Below are 27,020 nucleotides of genomic sequence, written 5' to 3'. Positions count from 1 at the left end.
CCGTAACCTTTTAATTTTGAACCCAATTCGGAAGATAATGGAACTCCTGGATCAAGTGTTGGGAGATATTTGCCTTTGTGAAATACTTTTTGAAGGAACCAACCCGCATTTGCGTTACATAGAGAGGAAAGCATCTCACAGTTAGCCTGACAGCCAGGGTCTTACCCATGATCAGTTTACCTCAGAGGATTATTTACATCAACACTGAGGTCAGTGCGAATCGGATGCAGAATTCACATCGACCACCCATCGTTGGGATTCGAACCCGAACCATCTCATTGGGAGGCGAGCGCTTTATCCCCTGAGCCACCACAGCTCACTGAACTATCAGTGTGAAAAGTTGATCTTTCAATTCCGGGCTAAAAGCCTACTCAGTTTCAAATCGATATTATATGTATTGATATATCGTCTGAAGCATGTCTGCATTTTTGTTAATAAGAGTGCTAAGGATGAATTTTCTTAAATTACACAAGTTGTTTCCAGTTTGTTGGTATATATTAAAAGTTAGTTTATGAAAACATGTTAATACATGTAGTAGAAATTGATTTTTTTTATTTATGCTTAAATATTAATTTAAACTGTTACTTTTTCTAAGTTATAATTAAAACAAGACATCCGTAGGTTTTAAAAAAGAAGGGATAACTTATAAAAGTTGTGAATATCTGATGAATCGAAACATTGATTGTTTAAATATGTGTAAAACAGAATGTAATTTGACTTTCTAATGAATTATTCAAAAATAGCAAAATGAATAAGCGGTCAAGAAAAAGTCATTAAATTGTTTAACTTTTAAGCACCACAATTTGAATAAATAGCTGAAAAATAGAAAGAGATTTAGTCAAATTTTCTAAAACTGAATGATGAATTATTCATAGAATTTTTAAAATATAATGAGCCAATCAATACTTCGCCAAAGTATAATTTCTGTTTAACCTGAATCTGTTCAAAAAGTTGAAACATTAAATACACCCTTAAGGCATGAATAGTTGCTTGAAAACGTAATTTTTCATACTTCAAAATAAGTCGAAATTTGATTTTCTCAAATCCTTTAAATATTCATTCAAATATTTTCTTAAATTTGCTTAGTTTTTTTAATTAGTGATTAAATAATCTACTTTTATTAATATAAGCCGAAATTAATTATTGGTAGTTAAATGAATAGTCGAGGAAAATCCAGCATGAAATTTTAGTGAATTACAGTTGTGAAGTTAATACGTTGACAATAAAAAATAATGCTTAACAATTAATTCCATTCTCATCTGCATCTTGAGGGCCTTTTTAAAATGAGGTTAGTCTCTGATGAATTTATGCTTTACAACTCACTTAATACTTATTTTTTATTTTTAGAATTTTTTTCCCTAAGCAGAATAAAAATGTTGTTAAGCACAGTTTAAGCATCTCAGACTTACAAAAAGAACGATAATTTTATTCTATGTATACCTTCTTGCCACAAAAATGATCAAGATTTTAGAACAAATAGCTTAAATATCTTAAAAGTTAAACCTTTTTTTTTTTAAATCACCAATTTAGGGAGATTTTTCCCCCTCAAATGAAAATTACTAAAATCAATCAACAATTCTGAGTTTATGCAAATTCTTATGTGTCTAGCTAAAACATGACTTTTTATGAGTAACTTTTTAAATATGGATAAAGTTTTTCATTTTCACAAAATAGAAACTTTATAGCATATTGACGTTTTGCTATATTTTCACAATTAGCATGGATGATGATCATAATTAGCTAAAAATAACGCAAAAATTGTCCTAACAGTCACCAACAACTGTTACAAACTTGAAACAGTTATATAAATAGAGATTTTTTGAGATTACTCGATTTAAGATTTTTAAGTTACCTCATTTTTTTTTCTTCAAAATTGTCCTTTAAAGCCTTTTTCTGTAAAGCTGGTAGGGAAATTTGAACTCTCAAAACATTTTAAACTTTGATAGTTTCTCGGATATTGCATTAAACACTAGAATTATATTGATTTTTCTTAAACTTTTTTGAGAAGCAAAATTCATTATTCAGATTTTCTTTGTGATTTTCTAATCAATTGCCGGACGTTTAATATTAATGAACAAATCAATTACTCATAAATTTGGATATTTGATATTAACTTCAGTTTTTCATGCAATCGCATGACCAGATGTATATTTGGACTACATAATATTTTATACATATTTATTATTTAATGCATAAATATTTATATTTAATACATAAATATTTTATCTTTTGTACGATATTTTTCAGAAAGATCAGCTGCTGGGAATGCTGTTTTTTTTACATACAGTGATTTATTTTCGATATTGTATTTCTTTTTTTTTCAATTCCATATTTTTTTAAATACTGCAATTTTAATCCTGTACACAGCTTCCCATTTTAGGCAGTTTCTTGAACCTCTAGAAAAATTACAAACTAATTCCAACCTTTCTAAGAAATTTAACCAAAATTATAATTTTATTAACAACATCAATAACGACTAACGAAACGATAATGACTTTAAACCCTAAACCTCAGAACACAAAAATTGCTTAAAATATAAAGTATCGAATCCACTTCCTACACTGGTAGCCAAGGTTCCATTAGCTGAAACGAATGATTGATTTGTATAAAATTGACACCGGTCAATGTTCTCACAAGATGAATTTATTATAAAGGTTAGATATATTGTATTGGGTTGATAACATTAAACAGCTCTAGAGATATTGCACAAACACAAACGACATTGTATATTCAATGTGCCAGTGTCAGAGGTAAAAGCAAAAGAAAACAAAAAGTAACGACTAGAAAATATGAATTTGTCAAACCAGTGTTTACCAAAAGAAGGCAAACTCTGAAACAAAAGTGAGAACATGGAATATTTTGGTGAATTTTCATCACTTGGAGTTGCAAATATTGATTGACTTTACTCAAGAAGTTTTCCAATGAGATGAGCTTGCTCCGAATAGTTCCTCGTCTTCTATATTTGTTTCAAAATTATAGGAATCAGGAGACTATCATTCTTGCAAAAAATTCCATATTTGGCAACACGAATGAAAAATAAAATTACCTACTAATTCTGAAATTTTTACCGAAATCTTTAATTTTCTACACAAATATTTTTTTAACAATTTTCAATGCCTTAAAGACAATCACCGATTTTGCATATGATAATTACAACCCTTTTTTTTATTTTTAAAGTTGCTTAATTCCCATTTCAGATTTTTGATGTAGGTCAGCATTAAGGTTAATAAATTTGAGCTTTACAGCTACCGCGTTAATTTCTCAATTTATGATTGATATCTAATTTTTTATTACATCAAAAATATCTTAACTTTTCTAAATTTAAATTCAGGGGTCCAAAAACATACATATCACCCCTTAAAAACGGTTCATTTTCCTTTTAATAGAAAGGAAAGAATTCACGTCCATATTATTTAGCGGGGATTTTCAACCATTCAACAATTTTCTTCTCCGGGAGAGGTTTTTTAAACGCTGACAGAAAGTCAATAAGGTTCTTAATTGCCTTAATGTATGATTTCGTGTGATAATGAGCTCTCTTCACATTTGTGGACAGGCTTTTAAAAGTGCATTATCTTCAATCTGTGACGTTAGGAAAGTGTATTAAACCTTTCTTATTTAGTATGTTGCCTGCTTTAGAATCTAAAGGTAATGGATTGAGTAACTTCGTCCTTTTTTCACAAACAGCCATGCTTCTTCCAATATTAAAATGAATCGTTTTTACTTCAATGACTATTAACGATTTTATAGAACAAATAAATTTTTGTTTGTGATGGATAAAATCAAGAAATGGAATTGGTTTCTCAGCTCCAAACTTATACGATGCTACTTACTGAAGATAATGAAATCAATAGAAACAAAATTTCTGGAGTTCCATGGAGTCATGGACTCCGTGTTTACCCGCAAAGGGTTAAACTCTAAGAGAATTTAACCCTTTATGGTTGTAATTTTTTACTCAGCCCCTGAAAAAAATTCCCCCGTGATGGGACAGTAAAAAATTAAAATTTCATGCAAGTTTTTTATAAATATAAAAGCAAATAATTTGTATCAATTGACATTTGGTACAAGATTGTTAGGACTAGGCTAAGTAATTACAAAATGTTTTTTTTGGCAACTATTCGGGTTTCAGCGCGACAAAACGTGAATAGTAACCGGTGGACAAAACAGTGACCTCAAAGCTTTTTTTTACCTCTACACTCGTATATTTACTACTCTCTGCAATATCATAGCGCAAGGATACATACAAATCTTAAAGTACTGCTGCATGACCATGCGACACGTATGGTAAAGACATAAATAGCTTTGTCTGTTCAGTAGTTACTCTTATCAAATTTGTTCTCAAATTTTTTGCAATCAAACATCCTATTGATGAATGATTGTACAGTCCGCAAAAAAAAAAGATATCACCCTGAATAACTTTCGTTCTAATGATCGGATTTTCACGAACTAAGTGTTAATCTTAATGGTTCTTGAGGGTGACCTCAAATATGCTAATTAATTAGTGCTAACTATTAATTAAGTTACGAAATCAGACACAAAAACGTACTTTCTCCGAATAAACATATATTTTTTCTTACATATTTGGATTCTTAACCTTCAAAATATAGGGGGTAGCCGCAATCTGGGAAATATGGTCCCCATAGTTTGGTCAGGAGAGCGATCCAAAGTTCGTACCCCTTAATGTCAATTTCACTTTTTACGTTTTTAGTCATATTTTAAAAACTAATAAAGCAATTCGAAGAAAATTTCACCCAGTCATAAAACTCATTTACCCAAAGATAATTTCTCGAAAAAATAATTTTTAATAATTGTTAATTATTTTTTATTATTTAATTAAAGTAAGGATGAAAAATTTTTGAATTACAAGGTAAGAATTTTTTTATACCATATTAATCTACATATTTTTCAATTGAAAAATCTAAAGTTTCAACTGTTTTTATTTATTAGAAGCTGAGAAAAATTAAAATTAATTATTTTTAAAAAAATAATTTGGCGACAATGAAGAAATGATTAAATGGGGCGATTAATATTAAAATGTGATAAACTTGCGAGGAACTTGACTTCGCGCGCTTAGCATAAAATTTCATTCATAATTTTTTCGCTAATAATCGTTTGCTTATCTTTTCATTTTTATTTTTTTAAGCTATAAAATACGATGTTTCTTTTTTAGTCGTCTAAAATTCTATTTGCAATTTAGTAAAGAAATTTGAATAAAACATTTTATTGAATAAAATACATTTTATTCAGAGAATGTGGAGTTTTATAAAAGCATGCTTCTGATAGAATATGATTATACAACAGATTGTGCTTCTTTAATGTGATTATTTTTTATTATTTTTTTTCTCAATAACTGATAAAATTTCAATAATATACATACGAATGAATAAATTTGGAATAAAATATTCATCAATTTATTGAATATATATTTCATAAATATTAATAAAAATACGTAGTCAACATTTTCAAGCATCTCTCACAACATCGCAAATTTCTCAAAATCTTATAGGGTAAACTAACCAGTGATGGAATACTTAAGCTTAGCTTGTCTTTAAAAAAAAATCATAAAAATTTCAAAATTTGTAATTTTAGCTAAATGACGTGTTTGTTATTAAATGCATGTCGACATATTTGTTAATAAATGCAAATTATGTAAAAAAAATTTAGATAACTTACATAATATTGTTTTAAGCTTTTGGTGGTTTAAATAATAAGTAGTAAGATAACAAGTGAAGGAACAGTTCTTAAATTGAATAAACACTAAATTTTCCAGTGAATGAACACTTAATTTTGAGAATGTTTGATGCTCGTTAGGAATCCTTAGGCCACACAATATCTGTCGCCCTGTAGATGCCTGAATTGACGGATGTTAACACAGGCGGGCATTAGGAAAAAAAAATCGTTTAAGTTTTCGTGCCCCCATTTCAGTATCTTAAGGATCTTACGAGCTCTGTTTAAAAAGAGAGCATCAGATATATATAAGAAAGCAAAAATAACCATAGTAGCAGTACTTGGTGGTAAATATAGCTTATCGTAATTGAAGAATATGCTGTGCGACATTTTATGGTGAATTTGCGAACGTAAGTTTCAGAATGTATCGAAACATGTGGATGCTATTTGCTAGTCATCTTTATCCAAAGAAAACCATGTAACGTAAATATCTAGCAAAATGAAGCAATTTTTTAAACAATGAATCATACAATATGCAACATATTATTTCAATATCTTATTCTTAAACATAAAATATTTCAATGTTTTTAAAATGTCACTAAACATTCAGCAATTCATTGAGTTATGGAAAAAAGAAATATCGTAAATTATAGAAAACCTTGTGAATGTGCATTAGAATTATTATACAATCTACATTTTATTTTTCAAGCACTTTTTTTTCCTTCAAACTTTCATGCCTAGAAGACTCGATTAAAGCTGTAAAAATCATTATCCCTAAAATTTTGTATATAGCTAATTTTGTATAAAGCTAAAATTTTGTATAAGTTATGTTAATTTGATTTTAGTATGAAATCCTCGAATAAACATAGCAAAAATAGCATAATCTAAATAATATCAGATAAAAAGTTCATGTATTTAAATTCTAAAAACTGATAAATCGATTCAAATTTTCTTTTCAAAGGAGAATAAAATAATTTTTTTTTTTTGGTTTTTGGACATAAATGAACTTAAAAATTGTCTATTGCCTAGAAACTTCGAGATGTTTTCAATTAACTATTAATTAAACCTCTCAGAGCAATCACAAAACATTATTTCAATTTTTTTACAGTCAGAAATTGGTTGCCTAGCAACCTAGTAAAATTAAGCGTTTCTCTTTTGAATCAGTCAATGGGTTATCTTAAAATATTTATTTGCGCAGGCGACTTTTTTTGGCGGTTTTCTGGACTATCGCCAAATATATAAACCTTTATTGCAACCCAATTTACGACCCAATTGTTTTAAAATTTTGTCTACCCCCCCTAATTCAAGTGTCTAGATTCCAAATATGTAAAAAAAAATATATGTTCATTCAGAGAAAGTACGTTTTTGTGTCTGATTTCGTAACTTAATTAATAGTTAGCACTAATTAATTAGCATATTTGAGGTCACCCCCAGGAACCATTAAAATTGACACTTAGTTCGTGAAAATCGAATCATTAGAACGAAAGTTATTCAGGGTGATATCTTTTTTTTTGCTGACTGTACACATGAACGAAAAATGCAAACCACTTTAATAGTTCAAACGAAGAAATACAGAATGTCATCGAACAATCGAAACAATTAAATCTGTGGATACAGATTAAGTAAAGAAACTGATAAATATTATTTAAATTGGGAAGAGGACTTCTGATATAATTTGTTAATTTTAATAAAAAAGAACAAATATAATTTTCCATAAATACAACCTAGCCATTTTAGGTAAAAAAAAGCTTTACCTAAATATATATCAATGTTTTTTTATTATCCACTTTTTTTAGTTTATGTAAATATGAGAAATTTTGCTAAGGACAGAGGTAGTCCTGTTGGAGCTGAACTTCTCCACCTTAAAAACTGTCAAATTTAATCTAAATAGTCGTTGCTTTGTTGTGTGCGTTACGTACAATATACCACTCTTGAAAAGTCATAGATGCACTATTTTCTGTTAATGATTTTTTTTCTAGAAACGATCACACATCTCCCGGTCCGTCACATCACTCAGGTTTGTATGGTAAGGTCGGGTATATAAGTTAACTCTATGGGAAATTTTATTTTTTAACCGTCGTTGAACGTCGTCAATGTTGAGTTTACTACTAACAATGTTAAACTCAGTATTTTTGAACACAATCCAGAAGACAAGGGAACCCCTGTATCAAGTGTTGGGAGAAATTTGTCTTCGTAGAAGACTATTTGAGGGAACTAATCCGCATTTGCGTAACATGGAGAGAAAGGCCATGTAAACTTCCTACGGTTAGCCTAATGGCAAGGAAACTCTAACCCTTGATTCGCCTATCTGTTGTGGATATTTTACTTCAGTACAGCAGTGTGAGCCGGGTGCAGAATTCGAATCGACAAGATTTAGTCGGGATTCGAACCTGGTTCACCTCATTGGGACGCAAGCTCACTATCCCCAGAGCCACCACAGTCCTTCTATTGGAAATTTAAAAATACTAGAATTTTAGTGAAAAATAGCAGATATTAGCAATTTTATAAAACAATAAAAAAAATCATGCAGGCTGTTCTTAAAGAAACGTAAGGAAAAATTGTCCCGTGGCCTGACACTGCAGAGGACCCGACCGAAATTCCTTACCAAAAATATAGTGTTTATTAATTGTTTTAAATCGAAATTCCATGCAAGTTCTTTTTATCAATATAAAAACTACAATTTTACATAAAGAATCTTCAAAAATTATACAAAATATCTAAGTAAGGTCTTTCAGGTCTTGAGAAAGGGACCCCAAAATAAATTTTATCCTTGGGCCTATAAAATCATTGTTTAGCCTCAGATATAGATATCTTCTTTCTTCACAGCACTACAACTTTTAAGGGCCAATAGACAAACATTAAGGAGGTGAGTGTAACCGGTATTCAGTTTTTCCCCGAGAGCAGAGGTTATTGAAACGTAACAGAATATTACTGTTATTTAACTAATAACTATTACTGTTTGTTAAGGTATGAATATTTAGTAAACACATAAGAAGCTACACTAAGAATAATTTTTATAACTGCAATGACCAATAAATAAGGCTAGTTTTGAAACAAAAGAAAATTAAAGAGTTAACACATAAAAACAAGTTTATACACGATATTTTGTTAGATCCTTCTTCTTGTCTAGTAAAGAGTAATCAGAGTTTTTCCGCTAGAAAATAGAACTAATTTCGACAAAATATAGATGCCCAGTCTTCCCCTAACACCAGTTCTTAACCCAATCTTCCCTATGATTAAAAATTAAAAATATCCTTAGATTTCCGCAAAAAAAAAGTTTAAAATTTGCAAAACTCACCGACATTTTTTTTCGCACTTACACATCATGATATCTTTATTGTTGGATACAAAACGATTTTGAAACGACAAACTATTCAGTAGTTGAAAAGAATTAATACGGCATGTTATAGCAGGGATAATCAAACAAGTGTATTAAAATGTGATTGCAAATTTAGTCAAAAAACAGGCGAATCTTATTTCAATATTGAGAGTTTTTCCGTATGTTATTTGCAAGCTTCAATTGGCGTGTTTACTGTTTCAGCTATACAACTTTGAGATAATAGCATGATAGTAAGATTCGTTTTATCAATGTGTATATATGTATATATAAATTTCAAATTCTTTTCAAATTATTTTTTTTCTCTGGTCTTTTTTTTCTTCAATTAAAACTAAAATCACTTTTTAACTTTTTATATTTCCGCAACAAAAGTTCAACATTTGTAAAAAGTTCCCCTATATTTTTTTACACAGTAATCTTCAGTTATAAACGGTAAAGAGAGAAAGAGAAAAAAAAAAGCAATTATTTTTGAGTTGTAATTCCTTAAAGTCATTCAGGCGAAATTAATTTCTCTCGAGTATTCATTGAAACGAAATCGGAAATGCAAAAAATAATGGAACTTTTGAAGTTAAAAACCGAATATATTTAATAGACTTTCCTATTAGTGGATTTTAAAAGAAGTTAATTAGTCTGTTGAATCCCTAAAAAAGAGTTGAGATCTCGGAAATCCCATTTGTCATTTCAGTTTTTCCTCCTTTTTTTAGAAACGGGAGAATGCAGTAAAAAAATTTAGAAAAAAGGAAAAAAATCAGTTAAAAGAACAAGTTCTGTTCTACTTGTAGGTTTCTGAATATTTAATTTTGGATATTATGAAGAAGTCATACAAAACATTTCAATAATATACCTCATGACCTTTATTATTTTGTTTATATCATCTAAAATCTATATTTAAAATGCTGTCTAATTCATTAAAAACAGTTCCAGTGCTGAAGTTTCAAATTGTTTGAAATATTCTTAGGTGTTCTGCACTTGAACTTTTTTAGCTTTAACAGTGTTGCATTTAAACAACTAAATTTGCTTAAGGTATCCGACTTTGAAATATTAAAATAAAATTTTAAAAAAATACTAGATTGTTTTATTACGAGTAAAAACTTATGAAACTAGCAAAAAAAAAATTTTGATGGCCATTTCTTGGTAAAAAATAGGGCTTTTTTACATATACGCTAAACACTGTAAAAAAATTTCTGTCGCCAAAGACAAGAAATAATTTGAAGATTTTATTTAAAAGGTTATCAACTATGTTTTGAACTATTATCTTAATAGCAAGTGCATATACTAATGAGTTAGGCAGTTCAACGTAGTTAAAAAAGTAAATTTTTAATAGTTTCAGCACTTGTCTTCGCGAAAACAGAAACATAAAAAATAAAATTTCACTTTTTCTTATTCTATAGTTCAAAACATATGTGAGATAATCATAAACACTCACGAAAAATTTTAGACAAATATTTTAAATACAACCTGAGAAATCTTGTTTAAGGTAGTGTAAAATGTGAAAAAATCTGATTATGAGATAAACTCAAGGACTTAGAATCATAGTCTATCCACTGTTATCATTTTGCCCAAAAACTGCTCTAACTTTATAAATAATTTGAGAACAAACAAAAGTAAAGTACTTTTAGAAAGCTAAGAGTACAGGAATTTTAAATTTATAATGAACTCAATTTTGGAAAATTTGGCCAAAAATCAATTTTTTCGATATCATATTAGTGTACCTTAAATTCCATTTTCATTTTGAAAAGGAATATTTTTAGGAAAACAGGGAGAATTTGAAATTATCAACTAAAAATGCATCTAAACTACACACATTTAAATTTTCCCAATTCACTTTTGGGATATATTTTCTTATTAATTAACAGAAGAACTAGAGAGGCATCTAAATAACATGCAATGCTTTAAATCTTTCCTAATTCCCTTTTTAGTGCAAAAGGGATTTTCTTTTTAAATAAACTTGAGAATTTTGCTTCTTTAAGTTTAAAAAGAATCTAAAAAATACAAATTTTGTTATAATTTTCAAAATTCTCTCATGGGTTTAAATTTTAATTTTTCTCTTTATGATGCTACCTTTTGCTTTATTTACTTAGTGTCCCCGCCAAACACAAATAATGTTAGAATCTTTTTTCCAAATTCCCTTTTAGGTTCGAATAGGATATTTTTTCCCTGTAACATACCATTTTTCTTTATTTTAGAGTTCCCACGAAACAAATGTTAGAATTTGTTTCCAAATTTCTCTTTGTTTGAATAAGAAATTCGTTTTGGTTAGAAGAGCATCTAAATAACATACAATGCCTTAAATCTTTCCTAATTCCTTTTTCAGATCGAGAGGGATTTTTTTAATTATCGTGAATTTTGCTTTTCTAAGTTCAAAAGAATCTAAAAAACGCAAATTTTGTTGGATTTTTCCAAATTCCCTCTTTGGTATAAATTTTATTTTTTCCCTCTAATAATGCTGCATTACGCTTTCTTTACTTAGTGTAGTCTTTAAACACAAATAATGTTAGAATCTTTTTCCAACTTGCCTTTTGAACAGTATATTTTTCTCCGTAACATACCACTTTTCCGTTTCTTTTTAGAGTTGCCGCGAAACTCAAATGATGTTAGAATTTGTTTCCAAATTTATTTTTAGTTGGAATAAATAATTTTACCTGTTCTACTATTTTCCATTTCTTTGGTATTGCTGCTAAACGCAAATGATGTTAGAATTTGTTTTCAAATTCCCTTTCTGGTTTGAATAGGATTTTTTTCCCCTTTAACATACAACCTTTCCCTTTTTTCACTTAGCGTTACCATTAAACACAAACTTTAGATTTTTTTTCGTTTCCAAATTCCCTTTTATGTTCAAAAGAAATAATTTTTTGAAAAAACAAACATCAGAACTTCGCTTAATCCGATCTAATAATGCATCTAAACAACTTTTCGAAATAAATTTTGAGCTGATTTGTAATAAACAATAAATTTTTGAGGACATTTATATGCTGATCAGTGATAAAAGTAAAAATATTCTCTTTTCATTAAAAAAGAAAAAAAAATAGAAGGCAGTTACAATGGAAAACAGAATTCGTTGATTTAAAAAAAACTCGAATGAAATGAAAACACCTTAAAATGGAAAAATATTCCAAAAATGAATTGAAATTTAATTTCAAGTACTTCGCTCAATAAACTAAATTAAAAAACACGAAAAATTCCTAGCAATATTTCAAATATAATTTATTAAAAGAATATTTAAAAAAAAATTTTTTATTTCCAATGAACTGCACAGGTGCGCACACATAAGCAGACCTAGTGCATTCTCCAGAAGTGGTATCCACTCTTTCAGGACCACCACAATGGGTGAGATATCATTGGCCATGTTAATTTGGACGTCTAGTTTCTGCCACACTAGATGGCAGCACTGAGACTCTTATTTGGATGCTAAAGTGCACTAGGAATTTAATTTTACCGGAAATGCCAAGAGCCAATAAGGCACTCCAGGGATCTTTTATATGCCGCATAATCATACGACATGGCCGCTGAGGATTTTCTGCATTCCGAAAATCCGGTGTTTGGGCCGGGGATCGAACCCGCAAACTTGGGTTCAGAAGGACGACAACAAACCAACTGCACCCAGCCACCATATATATTTAAAAACATAAAATTTCGATTTTTTTATCGAAACAATCAATTGTTCCATAAGCAGTAAATTTTTATCACTTCTTTTAAGTTTTCTTAACACAAAACTTTACAACTAATCAGATAGGAAGCATCAACAAATTGAAATTCCATTAATGGAATAATCAAAACACATTTTGTATCAGACTCTATTAATAATTCCAATTGATTTTAGAGTGCAGCTCTAATTGGATAGGATTTCAGTATGGAATTTCAAATTTGATTACAGTAATAGGGTTTAGAGTCTAAATGTGATTCCAATTAAATTGTAACATGCAAATACAGCTACATGTGACTATCGAGCGAAATTGTGCATAGTATTTAAATTAAATAAATGAATAGCATACATAATAAGGAAGCTCATAAGTGCTGAACTAAAAGTTATATGTTGCGTAATTAATCCAACAAAATTAAGTTTAATTAACACAGTGTACAGAAATTAAGTTAAATCTGTATTAATTTTAAAAGAAGTTTCGTCACAAATCAGACTGTCGATATTATGTTTAATAGTTATTAAAAATATAATTCAATATCAAGCAATTTTTTATGTGCCCCCATAATTTTCCCCGTGGCTTTAATCAGACCCAAGTCTTTCGGGGCTTTTTTTTCTGTTACGTAATTAATTCAACAAAATTAAGTATAATTAGGATAGTATACAGAGTTTAAGTTCAATCTGTATCAGTTTTAAAGAAAGTTTCTTCACAAAAATCAAATTGTCAATACTGTATTCAGAAAACAAGTTCAATATCAAGCAATTTTTTATGTTCAATTCAAGCAATTTTTCAATATCAAGCAATTTAATCTGATCCAATTTAGCGTGACCTTTTTTCAAATATATTATCTACAAATTGAAATCACAGAGAATTTTTAAAAAATGGATCTGCAGCATTCAAAATTTTCTTAAATATGTTTTGAAATATGAAAATAAGTATTCTGGTGGGGAAAAAAAGTATAAAATGTTTATTTCTTTGACGAAATTTAGGGATTTGTAACTGATGAAAATAGTTATTTTGTTGCCATTACAGATTGGGGAAAAAAAGCATATCAAGTGTCTAAGAATTAATTTTGCAAAGTTCACCCCTTTCACAAAAAAAAAAACTATGTGCTATTCTGTCTAAATTAATAACTAGATTTCATTTAAAAGAAATAGTAGCAAATGTAAAAAAGTAGTCGTAAATATAATAAATTAATATGCCATACCTGTCTTGCATAATGTTTAGAATGGTATAACCCTTATTAACTACAAAATTGTATTGTACACTAAGATAATTTTTATTCGTGGGTGGCAATAATGAATTAAGAACACTTAAAAGACACTCAAAATGGACATAATTTTTTTTTAAAAATATATCCAGCATAAGAGATAATTACAATATATACAATCAATCATAAAGTTCCATGAACGCTCTAATTGGAAAGTATCCTGAATCACTATACCTACATTTTAATATCGTCATATTGTTCAATACATCACCATATATATATATATTTTAAGGAATATAGAATACATAAATTGCACTATCGAAAATGAAAGACATTAATTTATTGCTGGTGACAAATTATACACCTGCAAAGACATACTTAAAAGAAAATATTGTTTAAATATATTATTGTATGGTATATGCCATTTCTTTAAAAACAATAAAAAAAGACTAGCAAAATATTTATCTTCCCGGGCAAATCGAAAATGGCTTTTAAATTAATCACTTGTAATAAATTATAAAACCGTATTAGATAAAACTTAAATTTTAATTTCAAAAGGTACAAAATTAATTATACAGCGCCGAGTAACTAAAGCTGAGTAAGTCTGAAGCAAAAACAAAGTACAAGGGAATTATAATATTTTGAGTTTTACAAAATGAGTTTTACAAAAGCAGCATTTGAGAATCTTTCAAATCATATTCTATTTATGTTTTACTTTATTAGTGATTCACTTAAGATCTAAATTAAATCACAATATCACAATCAATATCACAACCTAGTAAAAGTTAAGTATTTGCTCATAGCTTTTAATAATTTTATTTGAAATTATTTATTTATAAAATTATAAAATAAAATCGTTAATAAAAGCTTGAAATTTACTTACTCGTTTGACGTTTGCAACATTATATACCATTCCAAAGTGAAACAGATTTCACTTCAAAAAAAACAATAGGTTCTCGAAATTGAATTTAGTGACTAAATATAATCCTACGATATCTTAAATGAAATTCAAAATAATGAGGATAATTTAGTTTGAAAAATATTACAACAAAAAAACATATAAAAATGTCACATGCCAACACAAACTTCCAAGATCCCTTCGATTTCATTAAAAGATTTAATTCCTTTGAATCATCTCATCTCTTCTCAAGTCAAAGAGGTCCGTGGTAGCCCAGTGATTTGATTGATTGATTTGATTTCTTTTTTTTCATTTACGTCGCACTAGAGCTGCACAATGGGCTATTGGTGACGGTCTGGGAAACATCCCTGAGGATGATCCGAAGACATGCCATCACAATTTTGATCCTCCGCAGAGGGGATGGCATCCCCGCTTCGGTAGCCCGACGACCTGCACGCGAAATCGAGCACTTTACGGTAGAACAGTTTAACTAGGACCAATACCGCCCACCCTCGGTCCCTACGCAGACTGATCCAAGTGGTCACCCACTCGCACACTGACCGCAGCCAGTGATGTTTGACTTCGGTGATCTGCTGGGAACCGTGTCTTAACGATCAGTCCACTGCGGGACCCCAGTGGTTTCAGAATTAAACTTCGGTCCGAAGAAGCTGGGGTTCTATCCTCGACTCCGCTAAGCCCCACAGAGTAGATAGTTCCGCAGACGATACCACAGATTTTACGAGCACGTATATCAAATACGTGCCCGTAAAATCTGTGGAATCGAAAGTCCTGCGGTTGCTTGCTGAGCAGTACCATGAGTACAGGGATCTGGAGAAAATTTCCTTCTCCTTCAGATCTATGTCTAAATTGAGGAAGTGTCCTCACAAATGAGATCAAAATTAAGATCGCATGTCCTTGGATCATCCTCAGGGATGCTTCCCAGACCGTCGTCAATCAAGCATATTGTGTAGCTCCAGTGAGACGTAAATAAATTACTACCACTACTACTAACAGACAATAAAAGTACTACCATTCCCTCGTTGAATTATTCTGAAGAGTTTGAAATGTGCTCATATCATTTGGAGAAAGAAACTTTCCCAAGATTACGCAGCCATGACAGTATTGCCCTTCCTTAGGTGAGTATCGGCTTGAATCCTGCTATAACCCAAAGTGTATTTTCATCAAGTCCTTCTCTGACTTGTGATATCTATTTTTTCTTCACCTTCACAAGGTCGTATAAATCGTACTTTGTAATGAGCACACAAGTGTTCTTTGTATAGCATGCATATTTTTACAGCTTATTTTGTTCAGTGTCTTCAGATCCTTAAAGTGCCGTTTTCAGATATCTTAGTTCCTCAGCGACTCCAACCTGCCAATTGACTAAATTAGTCTATATTAAATTTTAAACTAATCTTTTTTTTTTTGAGGTAAACCCTAAGATATCTTCGGAAGCTCTAGAACTCACGGCGGATATACATAACTCAGTCCTTGTCAAAACTACGTCTACGGATCTGTCAACACATTTGACAATACGAGACCACAATTTCTTACAGGCTAAGGAGAAATTCTTACAAGGGCCTGATCTGTAGAGGAGAATTCTACTGTATTTTGTAATTATGTCTGCACATGCACAACACAACTTGGTCGTCGGGCTGCCGAAGCGGGGGTGCCATCCCCTCCGCTGAGGATCAAAATTGCGATGGCATGTCTTCGGATCATCCTCCGGGATGTTTCCCAGACCGTCGCCAATAGCCCATTGTGCAGCTCTAGTGCGACGTAAATTAACAACAACAACAACACAACTTGCTTTCAGGAAAAAGGGATAATATAATTGATGCAATGCATTCTAATCTAACAATCCAAATTCAGTTAGAACGGCCTTTACAATTTTAAACTGCGACATGGTATGCCATAATTTTACTTCCTTAAGTCTTATTTCAATATAGCGTGAGCCAGAACGAAATAAAATAATTCTGGGGTGGATTGTGACAGAGAGGGTCACAGGTTCGTAACTTTAACCCTATGAATACTGACAAAAAAAGTGATTGAGTAGTATACTGGCACCTAATTGAAATTGGATTTACTTCATTGAACTGCTTGCGTTCTATTCGCTTGGTATTAGATCCTTCAGTAATTTTGAAACAGCTGATAAACATTGGTCTACTTTAGTAAAGTGGTAGTAGTATTAGTATTTTATTTACGTAGCTCTGGATCAGCACAGTGGGCTATTGGCGAAAGCTAGGAAGCATCACTGAGGACGATCTGATGACATGCCATTTTAATTTCAAATACTCTGCATGGGAGATGGCTCGCCCAACGATGCGCACACGAAGACAAACAGTTTAACAGGAACTGATACCGTACACTCTCGGTCTCTTTGCAGACTGATCAAAATGGTGACCCAACCCCTCACTGACGGCTGCCAGTAATTATTGACATCGGTGGGGCAGCTGTGGGATCTTCTTTCTTTATAGTTAAAAATACATATGCAAGGGTGCGTGTGCTCATTATAAAGACGACTTATAAGCACTTGTCAAGTTAGGTAGTTGTACATTTCTTATGTTGTGCTAGAGCTGATCGATAGACTATTGGCTAGGGTCTGGGAAACATCCTTGAGAATAATCCAAAGGTGTGATATCGCAATTTTAATCCTCTGCACAGGAAGTGTCCCTCCTCCCTTCGTTTTGGAAGCTCAATGATCAGCCCAAAATCAAACACTCAACGATAAAACAACTTAACAAGAACTGACACCAAATACCCTCGGCTCTTTCGCAAACTGATTAAATTGGTCCCCCACCCACTTATTAATCACAGCAAGGGACGCTTAATTTCGGTGATTTCCTGGGAACCACGAATGGGGGTCTTACGATCAGTCTTACGATTAGTGTAGCTCTTCGGAAGTTAAAGAACAGATAGCATAAACTAGAAAAAGATAATACATATATCCATTCAAGATTACTGTAGGATTCGAGCGCGCTTCCTCCGTGTTCCAGAGCATTTAACAAATTGGTGAGACTTGCTTGGTCGAGGAGGCTTTTAAGCTAAATTCTTTCGCTTGTAAGTGCCAATATTCTTGTGTATTATTATCAATACACGAGCCTGTTATCCTTCTGTACCTTATCCTGAGACCATAGTCTGGTGGCCACTCAAATCTGCAAAGTAATTGAAATATCCTTCTCATATTAAGTCCCGCAGTGGATTGATCGTAAAGACACGATTACGAGTAGAACACCGAAGTAAAGCATCACTGGCTGGGGTCAGTAAGCGGGTAGGGGACCACTTTGATCAACTTGCGTAGAGACAGAGGGTGGACGGTATCGGTTCTCGTTAAACTGTGCTCGACTTCACCCGCAAGTCGCTGGGCTACCGAAGCAGGGGAGCCATCCCTTCTGCAGGGGTTCAAAATTGAGATGGCATGTCTCCGGATCATCCTCAGGAATGTTTCCCAGAACATCCCCAATAGCCCATTGTGCAGCTCTAGTGCGACGTAACTTAAGTACCTGCCTACTTTCGCATATTACAGCTTTCTCTGAAGCAATTTGAGACACGAGCTATCCTGATCTCATATCACCTCTGTCAAGTTTTCGTCCCGCAGTGAACTGATCGTTAAGACACGGTTCCCGGTAGACCGCCGAAGTCAAGCATCACTGGCTGCAGTCAGTGTGGGTGGGTGACCACTTTCCAGATATACGTTCCAGATATATTTCGATGATGATGATGATGGAAAGATTGAGGCGGTACTACTTGGTGCTGTCTCTCCTATTGTGCTATCTGTCCTCTTCTACTTGACGAAGGTTTATAAGCCTATTTCGAACATACAAGCCTGAAAATTTATGTAATTGCAATTGCAATAAATCTTCAAATCGAATACAGTTAATATGTAACAACAATGATGATTATCTTACCATAGTAACTATTAATTAAATAAACTTTTATTTGACCCTTCTGAAAAGTTTAAAGATTCGAAATAAAACTCTTGCTATCTGAAGTCTACTTTGAGTCTTTGGACTAAAAATAAAATTGCAGAGAAACTTTGAAGAGAAGATTTCTCTAGGGAGCATCTGTCAACTATGCGTGACATTTCGAAGTAAACTATTTCAAGATTGGAAAGGATGAAACAAATGTTGGCCAACGCAAATATTTACTCCCATGAAGTTAGGAAACATTGTTTCTGGAACAAAACAGTAAGTTCTATATACAGTTCTTTTCTTTTTTTTTTAATCCAATGTTCGTTTGTGACTCAAGAAAAGAAATATTAGTTTTCTTTCTTTCATATGTCTATATTTAGTAATACTTACACTTAGTAATATTAAAAACTGTATTACTATATTGAATTATTTATTTGCTTTTATCGAACATCCAACCTTTAATCAGCTTCGATTGAAAAACTACCGAAAGAAAGTTCCACTACTACTAGTAAGTATATAACAGATGCGTTTGAAAAACTAAGGGGGAAAAATCTTCTTTCATGTATTTCAAAATAATATCGCAACTTAAGAGTTGTTATTATTGTTTCTGGAATTATTTTTTCTAATTTCTGACTCAGGAAAGAGCTAATCACAAAATTCTGTATCAATAGGTTTCTCAGCACTTAGTTTTGAAAAAACATTGAAAATTTTTTTCGTTATTTTAGTTTGTAATGTTCAGATAAAATACGTTAATAAAATGAGGTAAAAACTTAAATATTAAAATATGTATATGTTTTAATAATTCTCTTCATGTCAAATTTTTGCAATTTTTAAGTTTTTAGAGTAAAATATATCTATAAATATTGCATCAGTTGAAATACTGCTCCAATTTTATAATCTAAATCTACTACATATGTTATCTATCGCTCAGATACATAATTGTTATTATTTATTGAAAGTAATTTTTTATATTACGACAGTGAAATAATTTGCAGTTTTTCGCAGTATCAATTGAGAAATTGCAAAGCAACAAACTAGTGTTTAAAATGTATCAATACTTCAGTATAGTTCAATGAGCTACTTTTCATGAATTAATTTTGTCATTCCAAGCTTTGCTTTAACTGAGCTGTCTTGAATTATATTCAAATTGTTCTTCGAACTGCTTGGAATTTACAATCAGTTTTTAAAGTGTAGGACTGGTTATTTAGAAGTTAAGGTTTAATTTGTAAAAAGTGAAAAAATTTACATACAGTTATGTGGAAACTGATATTGATGTTAGAAGCTATCTAAAAAATGATGTATTGTCAACTGTGTATTTTTATTACGCCGATGATATAACTAATGAGGTAAAAACTTGTCCATAGAACTAATAGTTTAGAAGTTAAAAGGGTTTTATTAATAGAATACAATTTTTGAGATAAACTTGTTTGTGTATGAAAACATGGCTAATAAAAACACCAAATTTGGTGGAATGAAATACTTTTGGGGATACCACAGAAAAGAATTATTTACCATTATTACGCATTTTTCTCAAAGCACTATGAAACAAATAATGTTGTTAAATTATGACAGACAACATTGTTGTTAAATTATGGCAGACAACATTGTTGTTAAATTATGGCAGACAACATTGTGGTTAAATTATGGCAGACAACATTGTGGTTAAATTATGGCAAACAACATTGTGGTTAAATTATGGCAGACAACATTGTTGTTAAATTATGGCAGACAACATTGTTGTTAAATTATGGCAGACAACATTGTTGTTAAATTATGGCAGACAACATTGTTGTTAAATTATGGCAGACAACATTGTTGTTAAATTATGGCAGACAACATTGTTGTTAAATTATGGCAGACAACATTGTTGTTAAATTATGGCAGACAACATTGTTGTTAAATTATGGCAGACAACATTGTTGTTAAATTATGGCAGACAACATTGTTGTTAAATTATGGCAGACAACATTGTTGTAAAATTATGGACAACATTGTTGTAAAATTATGGCAGACAACATTGTTGTAAAATTATGGCAGACAACATTGTTGTAAAATTATGGCAGACAACATTGTTGTAAAATTACGCCAGACAACATTGTTGTAAAATGACGGCAGACAACGCTGTTGCTGGCAAATTACGGCAGGCAACGATGTTGCTGTAAAATTACGGCAGACAACATTGTTGTTGTAAAACTACAGCAGAAAACGTTATTGTTGTGAAATTGCAGCATACGACGTTGTTATAAAACTGCACCAGAAAACGTTATTGTTGTGAAATTACAGAATGTGGCGTTGTTGTAAAACTACAGGTAAAAACGTTATTGTTGTGAAATTACAGCATACGACGTTATTATTGTCAAATTACAGCAGACAACGTTGTTGTAAAACTATAGCAGACTACGGTGTTATTGTAAAATTACTACAGACAGCGGTGTTATTGCAAAATTACTGTAAACAAAGTTGTTACTGTAAAATTGCAGCAGATAATGCTATTATAAGATTATAGCAGATTGAGAAATTATTGCAGAAAAAGTAAATTGTAGTAAAATGATTATAAATAATATTCCAGTCATCAAACTATTCGAGACATTGTTTCTATTATTATAAATATAGCATTCTCCAATAATACATATTTCAAGCTCAAGTGGTACTGAATTGACACTATTGCTCTAAGAACTAGATATTCACAAAAGCATTTCTAAATTTAGAGAAAAAGAATAAGAAATAAGAGAACTCCAGACAGAAAAATGAATAATATATTTTTCTTCGCTCCAGTTTCCCGACACTTTACATGATGATGAAAAAAAAAAATAAGATACGATAGAATTTCGCCAGAGACTTACGCCAAATAATGTTTTTGACATTTTCTGTTATTGCATTTCGTAGTTATATGTTGAAACTTACAAATCGTAACAAATATTTTCTTTGAATATAGCTCAACATTAGAACTCTATTATTTATATTAGATTAAATCTTTATATATGTCTTGGGCTACTTGATCTAAACACTAAACACTTTTCTAGGATGACTGAAAATTTAAATTTTAGAAATGTACTTTTCTAAACTATACATGTCATCCTAAACTGTGTCAGATCATTAAAAATGCCTGAAATTACTATTCATCAATTATATACACGATTTTTTTTATTTATAGCTGAAAGTATAAACTTAAGGAATGTAGTTTTCTATTTATATTCATATGGTTTTCGATCATTAAAAATGCTTAGGATTATTTTTTATCAGCACTATACACTATTTTTTACTGATAGTTAAAAATTTAAATTTCAGGACAATACTTTCTTGATTATATTCATATTAAAAGAATGGTGTTAGATTTTCATAAATGCTTAAGATTACTTTTTATTAGCTTCATACACTATTTTTGATTGACAGCAAAAAGTTTTAATTTAATGAATGCACTTTTCTAATCATATTAATATTGAAAAATGGTGTTAGATCTTAAATGTTTAAAATTATTTTTATCAGCTCTATGCATTATTTTATTTATAGTTAAAAATTTAAATTTCACAATAAATACTCTTTTTTATTATATTCATATTAAAAGAATTACGTTAGATCTTCAAAAATGCTTAAAATTATGTTTTATTAGCTCTATACTCTATTTTTTATTGATAGCAAAAAGTTTTAATTTAATGAATGTACATTTCTGATCATATTAATATTAAGAAAACGGTGTTAGATCTAAATGCCTAAGATTATTTTTTATCAGCTTTATACCTTATTTTTTATCAATAACTAAAATTTTAAATTTCATGAATGTACTTTTTTGATTATTTTCATTGCATCGGAAAAAATCAGATATTAGAAAAGTCGAGGATTACTTCTCCAACATTATGCAATAATTTTCAATTCTTGATTCTCATCTGAAAGTTGAATTTCTTGGCACTTTCATAATTTGGCGCTTTCATAACTGGGACTTTCATAATTATATTCATATTATTCTAAACTTCGCTAATCTCATCTATTGTCCGTTTTACGCTCATATTGCTACTCCAAGCACTTAATGTTTTTTTAAAAATACAGAAGATTCATTATACAATAATACATAAAATTCATTATATCCGGTATATTATCATACCTGATACCAAAGACTGCGTGGAAACTTAAGAAAATTAGCGTTTATCACTTTTGGTGTGTTATGAATCTAGCTTCTCAATTAAAAGATAGGTCTAATTTTGAATTTTCAAAATATTATCTTAATTCAGTTATAACTTTCCCCTGTCACACTTGGCAACATTTCTTGGTGTCCAAATGAGTGAAAAAATTATAAAAATCACCTTGTTCTTTAAGCAGACCCTTAAAGCTTATTGAAATTCCTATGATTTATTGAAAACTGATTATTAAAAACAAGTGTAGAAGGTGGATTGAAATATGAAAATGCACTTTTTGATATCTTTCCTAGAGGAAAATTCAATTTTGTCTCTTTCAGGATCACATACTGCAAAGAAATCTACAACCATTTGGTTACATTTGTGTGTATATATATATCCCAATACCTTTTTGAATTTCATACCCATGGCATCTCAGTTTTCATCAATTGATTCAAAACACGTTTCGGGCAAATAGCTGTTTCTTACTCTGTTCCTTATTTGTTGGAAATTGATATCTTGACACAAACCACGGTAAAAAATAAAAAAAAATTAAAAAAAATTGTAAAAAGAAATGTTTGTGAAATACATTAACATGAGTGGCAATTTTCTTAAGAGTATACATGACCTACATTTTTTAATTCTTCTTCAAAAAATTTAGTTTAAAAATGTGTACGCATAAGAATTTGCTAAGAAATACTTAAACAATACAAAAATTTAATAATCATTTTTCCTGGTATTTTTTCAATTTCCTCCGGCAACTAGGCAAATTTTCATGTTTGTTTTTACCGTATCTTCCTCAATAGTGGTTCGTTAGACGATGGTTCATTTGTTTCTTCATTTTCAAAAGCTTAAAACACCCCTAATGTGAATAACTTTATTATTTTCCCTTCGTAATTTTTAGAGTTGTCAATTGTCTGTCTTCCCTATTTTTCACGTACCGCAGTGGACTGACTGATCGCAAAGACACCGTTCCCAGTAGAACACCGAAGTCAAGCATCACTGGCTGCTGTCAGTAAGCGGGTGGGTGACCTCTTTGATCAGCCTGCGTAGGGACCGAGGGTGCGCGGTATCAGTCCTCGTTAAACTGTTCTTCCGTAAAGTGCTTAACTTCACGCGCAGGTAGGCGGGCTACCTCATCAGGGGAGCCCTCCCCTCTGCGGAGAATCAAAATTGCTATGGTATGTCTTCGAATCATCCTCTGCGATGTTTACCAGACTGTCGCCAATAGCCCTGTGCAGTTCTAGTGTGACGTAAATAAAGTACCTACCTAGTTTTCACATAATCCGCTTCAATTTTCTGTCGTCACGTTTTGACATTTTCATGGGTTTATGTCCCCATAATGTTGAAGATTTCGGGTTGCTATCGTCAGTTGAAATACTTTATCTGTATATTTATTTCTCTTACATGGTATCAAAGTTTTGGGTATTTCTCTATCTAAATTGGCAACACTATGGTCCTCCATACTAATTCATTTTGTTAGGTTGTACTAAGAAGTAATTTAAGGAGTGTTAAATAATTAGTTATACGTTAAGTATGTATATTGACTCATTTTGTTAGATAGTCTTAAATGAAAGTTCATGTAGCGTTGAATAGTTAGATACATGTTAAACAGAAAAATTTGCAAATTTTTTAGAAATAAAAACTTAGAAATAATTACTTTAACTTATTCCTGATTCTTTTTAAAACGGTTGTAGAAATTGTAAACTTAAACGTTGTTAAGGTGCCGCATACTATCATACGAATTGGAGACAAAGCTTGATTTTTTGAACAAATATATATTTTTTATAAAATACTCTTATGGATCGAGTGTTGCGTGAGGAAATATTTGAGCACGTAATGGAACGATGGGATTAGTTTTCTATCTTACCTCACAACAGAAATAGTAATAATTTTAATGCTTTTGCTGTTCAAGCATAATGAAATATCTCGAACTCATACTTATGATAGTTAGTGTGATTTAATGGTTGCCGAACTGATTTGAAATTATTACTTAATTCAATACATGGAGAATTATGACAATATCAAGGTCATCGCTTGAAAACAGTTAAAATTGAAATAAAAGTACTTCCGTTCGGGAAAACCCTCGTATTACAGCTAGTATACTCTTATTACGCTATTATTTCATATTTTAAGTTGTTTTGAAAAGTCAAATATTTTCCCCTCCATTTTGTCTCATAAGCACACCTGTAGTCTTTTATCTTTTTAATTGGGAACTTGCACTTCAAGAAGACCTGCTATACATACACATGCTACCGATGACATCAGCTCCAGCTAATCTTTATCATCAAAATGGCATATTAAAGTTGAGCTGATTTTCTCTACCTAAGTTGGAATGATAATTAACGATTAGTTAAATAAATACAAAGCCGTATCGCGCATCGAATTAATTATGATATAATTTTTTCTCTTCTACTTCTGTGTAACCGTGATTTATTTTTGTTTTGTGTAACTGCCATCTTCGATGCATTACACAATTATGTTCCACTTGCCTTCTTGTCTGCCTTTGTGTTAAGTCTCTGCGTAAATATACAGTGGAAGAATTTAAATCTTTGAGAAAGAATCTTTGTGAAACAATTTAGAACGTGTCATTTAACAGAATTGATGCTTGATTGGCTTGGCTTACTCTATATAGAATGAAAAGAACAGTTGCTAACGTAAACTAATGCTACCTTTCAGCAACCAATCAGGATCGAGATACCCACACTACGTCACGTTGAGGTATCCCATTCACTCCTAGCTTTTGTTAATGACATCATTCAACTAAAATAACAAGTTCAAACACGCTTAAGTTTGACCATTTGATTCCTTTACTCTGACATTACCTTTGTGAAGATAACACTCAACGTTTTCTGTTGCAACTTAATGAAAATAGAGAATTAAGAAAATGTGGTTGATGACAGCTCATTTGACAAAATACAATCTTGACAAATTTACAATTTATGCAAAAAATGCCATATTTCTGAGAAATATTTAAAGTTTCATTGTTATTTACTGTTCACGAAATATCAGAATTTAAATATTTTTTTTTCTCAGCATTGTTTTTCATAGCTGCGAATTCCGGACGCCTTTACAACAAATATGGATATCGGAAACAGAGAAATCCAATTTTTCAACTTGTCATTTCTACATACTTTCTTTCACACACGCCTCATGCATTTTAATGATGTTGCACGTAAAAAAATATCAGCACGACAGATATACAAAATATAAGCCCCAGCTCTTCTTTTTCTCGATCTGTGTTTTTCACGTCTTCTTTCATTATTTCCAGACTTTTGAATTTTATCCATATCATCTTCGCCATACAACAGCAGAAATTGTGTTCGATTTCATCTCGTATGGAAGACAATTCCGACAGGACAAAGATTCGATCTTGTACTTTTGGATTTGTTTCTTCAATAATACAAAAACACATTTGAAAGTATTTTATTTTACAACGAATCATTTCAGTTTTTGAATAAAAATGTAAACCAAAAATACCTTTGATCTTACAGTTTGATCTTAGACTATATCATTTAAAAGCATGTTTTATTATTTAAAGACCTTAAAAAATTCCTAATGATATTTCAACTTATTTTTCCGGCAGGCACCGTGTTGAAACCACAAAAATTTATACTCATTTCTAAATTTTTTAAAAAAAAGACAGAAATCCTCAAATAATGGGAAAAAAATAGAAAAACCACAAGGTAATAATAAAATATATACATACATTTATGTATGTAGTTCATTATTCTTTTTCAAAGCGATATCATATATTCATCGTTGCCACTCTAAATAATTTTAAAAATTCGAGTAAATAATCGATAGCGAAACTCATTATAGGTGGCTCTCACAACTCTTAGCTTATTGTAATTTTTCAGCTACTAGTTGTAATATTTCGCGTATGAATAAATAGTACATTCGCAGCAAATTTAACTCATCGGTTAATATTGAGAATTGAACTTGTGCAATCTTTTCAAAATCTTCGGACTTAAGTTTGAGTAGTCTTAAATCTAAGAACTTAAATTTGCGTTGTCTTATGAATCTTATGACCTAAATTTACATTAACACATTGAATCTTAAGAGGAAAATTAGCATAATTTTATTGAATCTTAGTTCTGCAATTAGCATAAACACTGAATTTTAAAACTTAAATCTGATTAATCTTACGATTTGAATTTATGTAAAATATTATCAATTTCAACAACTTGAATTTGAATAAAATCTGATTAAATCTTACGCATGATCTTATTGAATTCGTATTACATTAGGAATTG

General features: G+C 30.9%; 1 protein-coding gene and 1 long non-coding RNA gene across 2 annotated transcripts in view; one reads left to right on the top strand and one right to left on the bottom strand.

The window, feature by feature from the left end:
- LOC147808217 (uncharacterized) overlaps positions 1 to 15,023 on the bottom strand; it is a 313,005-nt gene extending 297,982 nt beyond the window's left edge. The window contains exon 1 of the long non-coding RNA XR_015434792.1: positions 14,733 to 15,023. This is a non-coding gene — a long non-coding RNA (uncharacterized LOC147808217). The remainder of the gene's footprint in view (positions 1 to 14,732) is intronic.
- Positions 15,024 to 18,594: 3,571 nt separating this feature from the next.
- The window catches only part of LOC107457357 (inactive tyrosine-protein kinase RYK), a 265,361-nt gene continuing 256,935 nt past the window's right edge, over positions 18,595 to 27,020 (top strand). The window contains exon 1 of the mRNA XM_043046508.3: positions 18,595 to 18,931. The gene's annotated coding sequence lies outside the window, so the exon portion shown is untranslated. The remainder of the gene's footprint in view (positions 18,932 to 27,020) is intronic.

The sequence above is a fragment of the Parasteatoda tepidariorum genome, chromosome 6, assembly GCF_982258835.1.
Source record: "Parasteatoda tepidariorum strain Cologne lab strain chromosome 6, Ptep-v5.0, whole genome shotgun sequence".
Taxonomy (NCBI): domain Eukaryota; kingdom Metazoa; phylum Arthropoda; class Arachnida; order Araneae; family Theridiidae; genus Parasteatoda; species Parasteatoda tepidariorum.
Note: the sequence above shows the minus strand (reverse complement) of the source record. Positions and strands in the feature narration are given on the sequence as shown.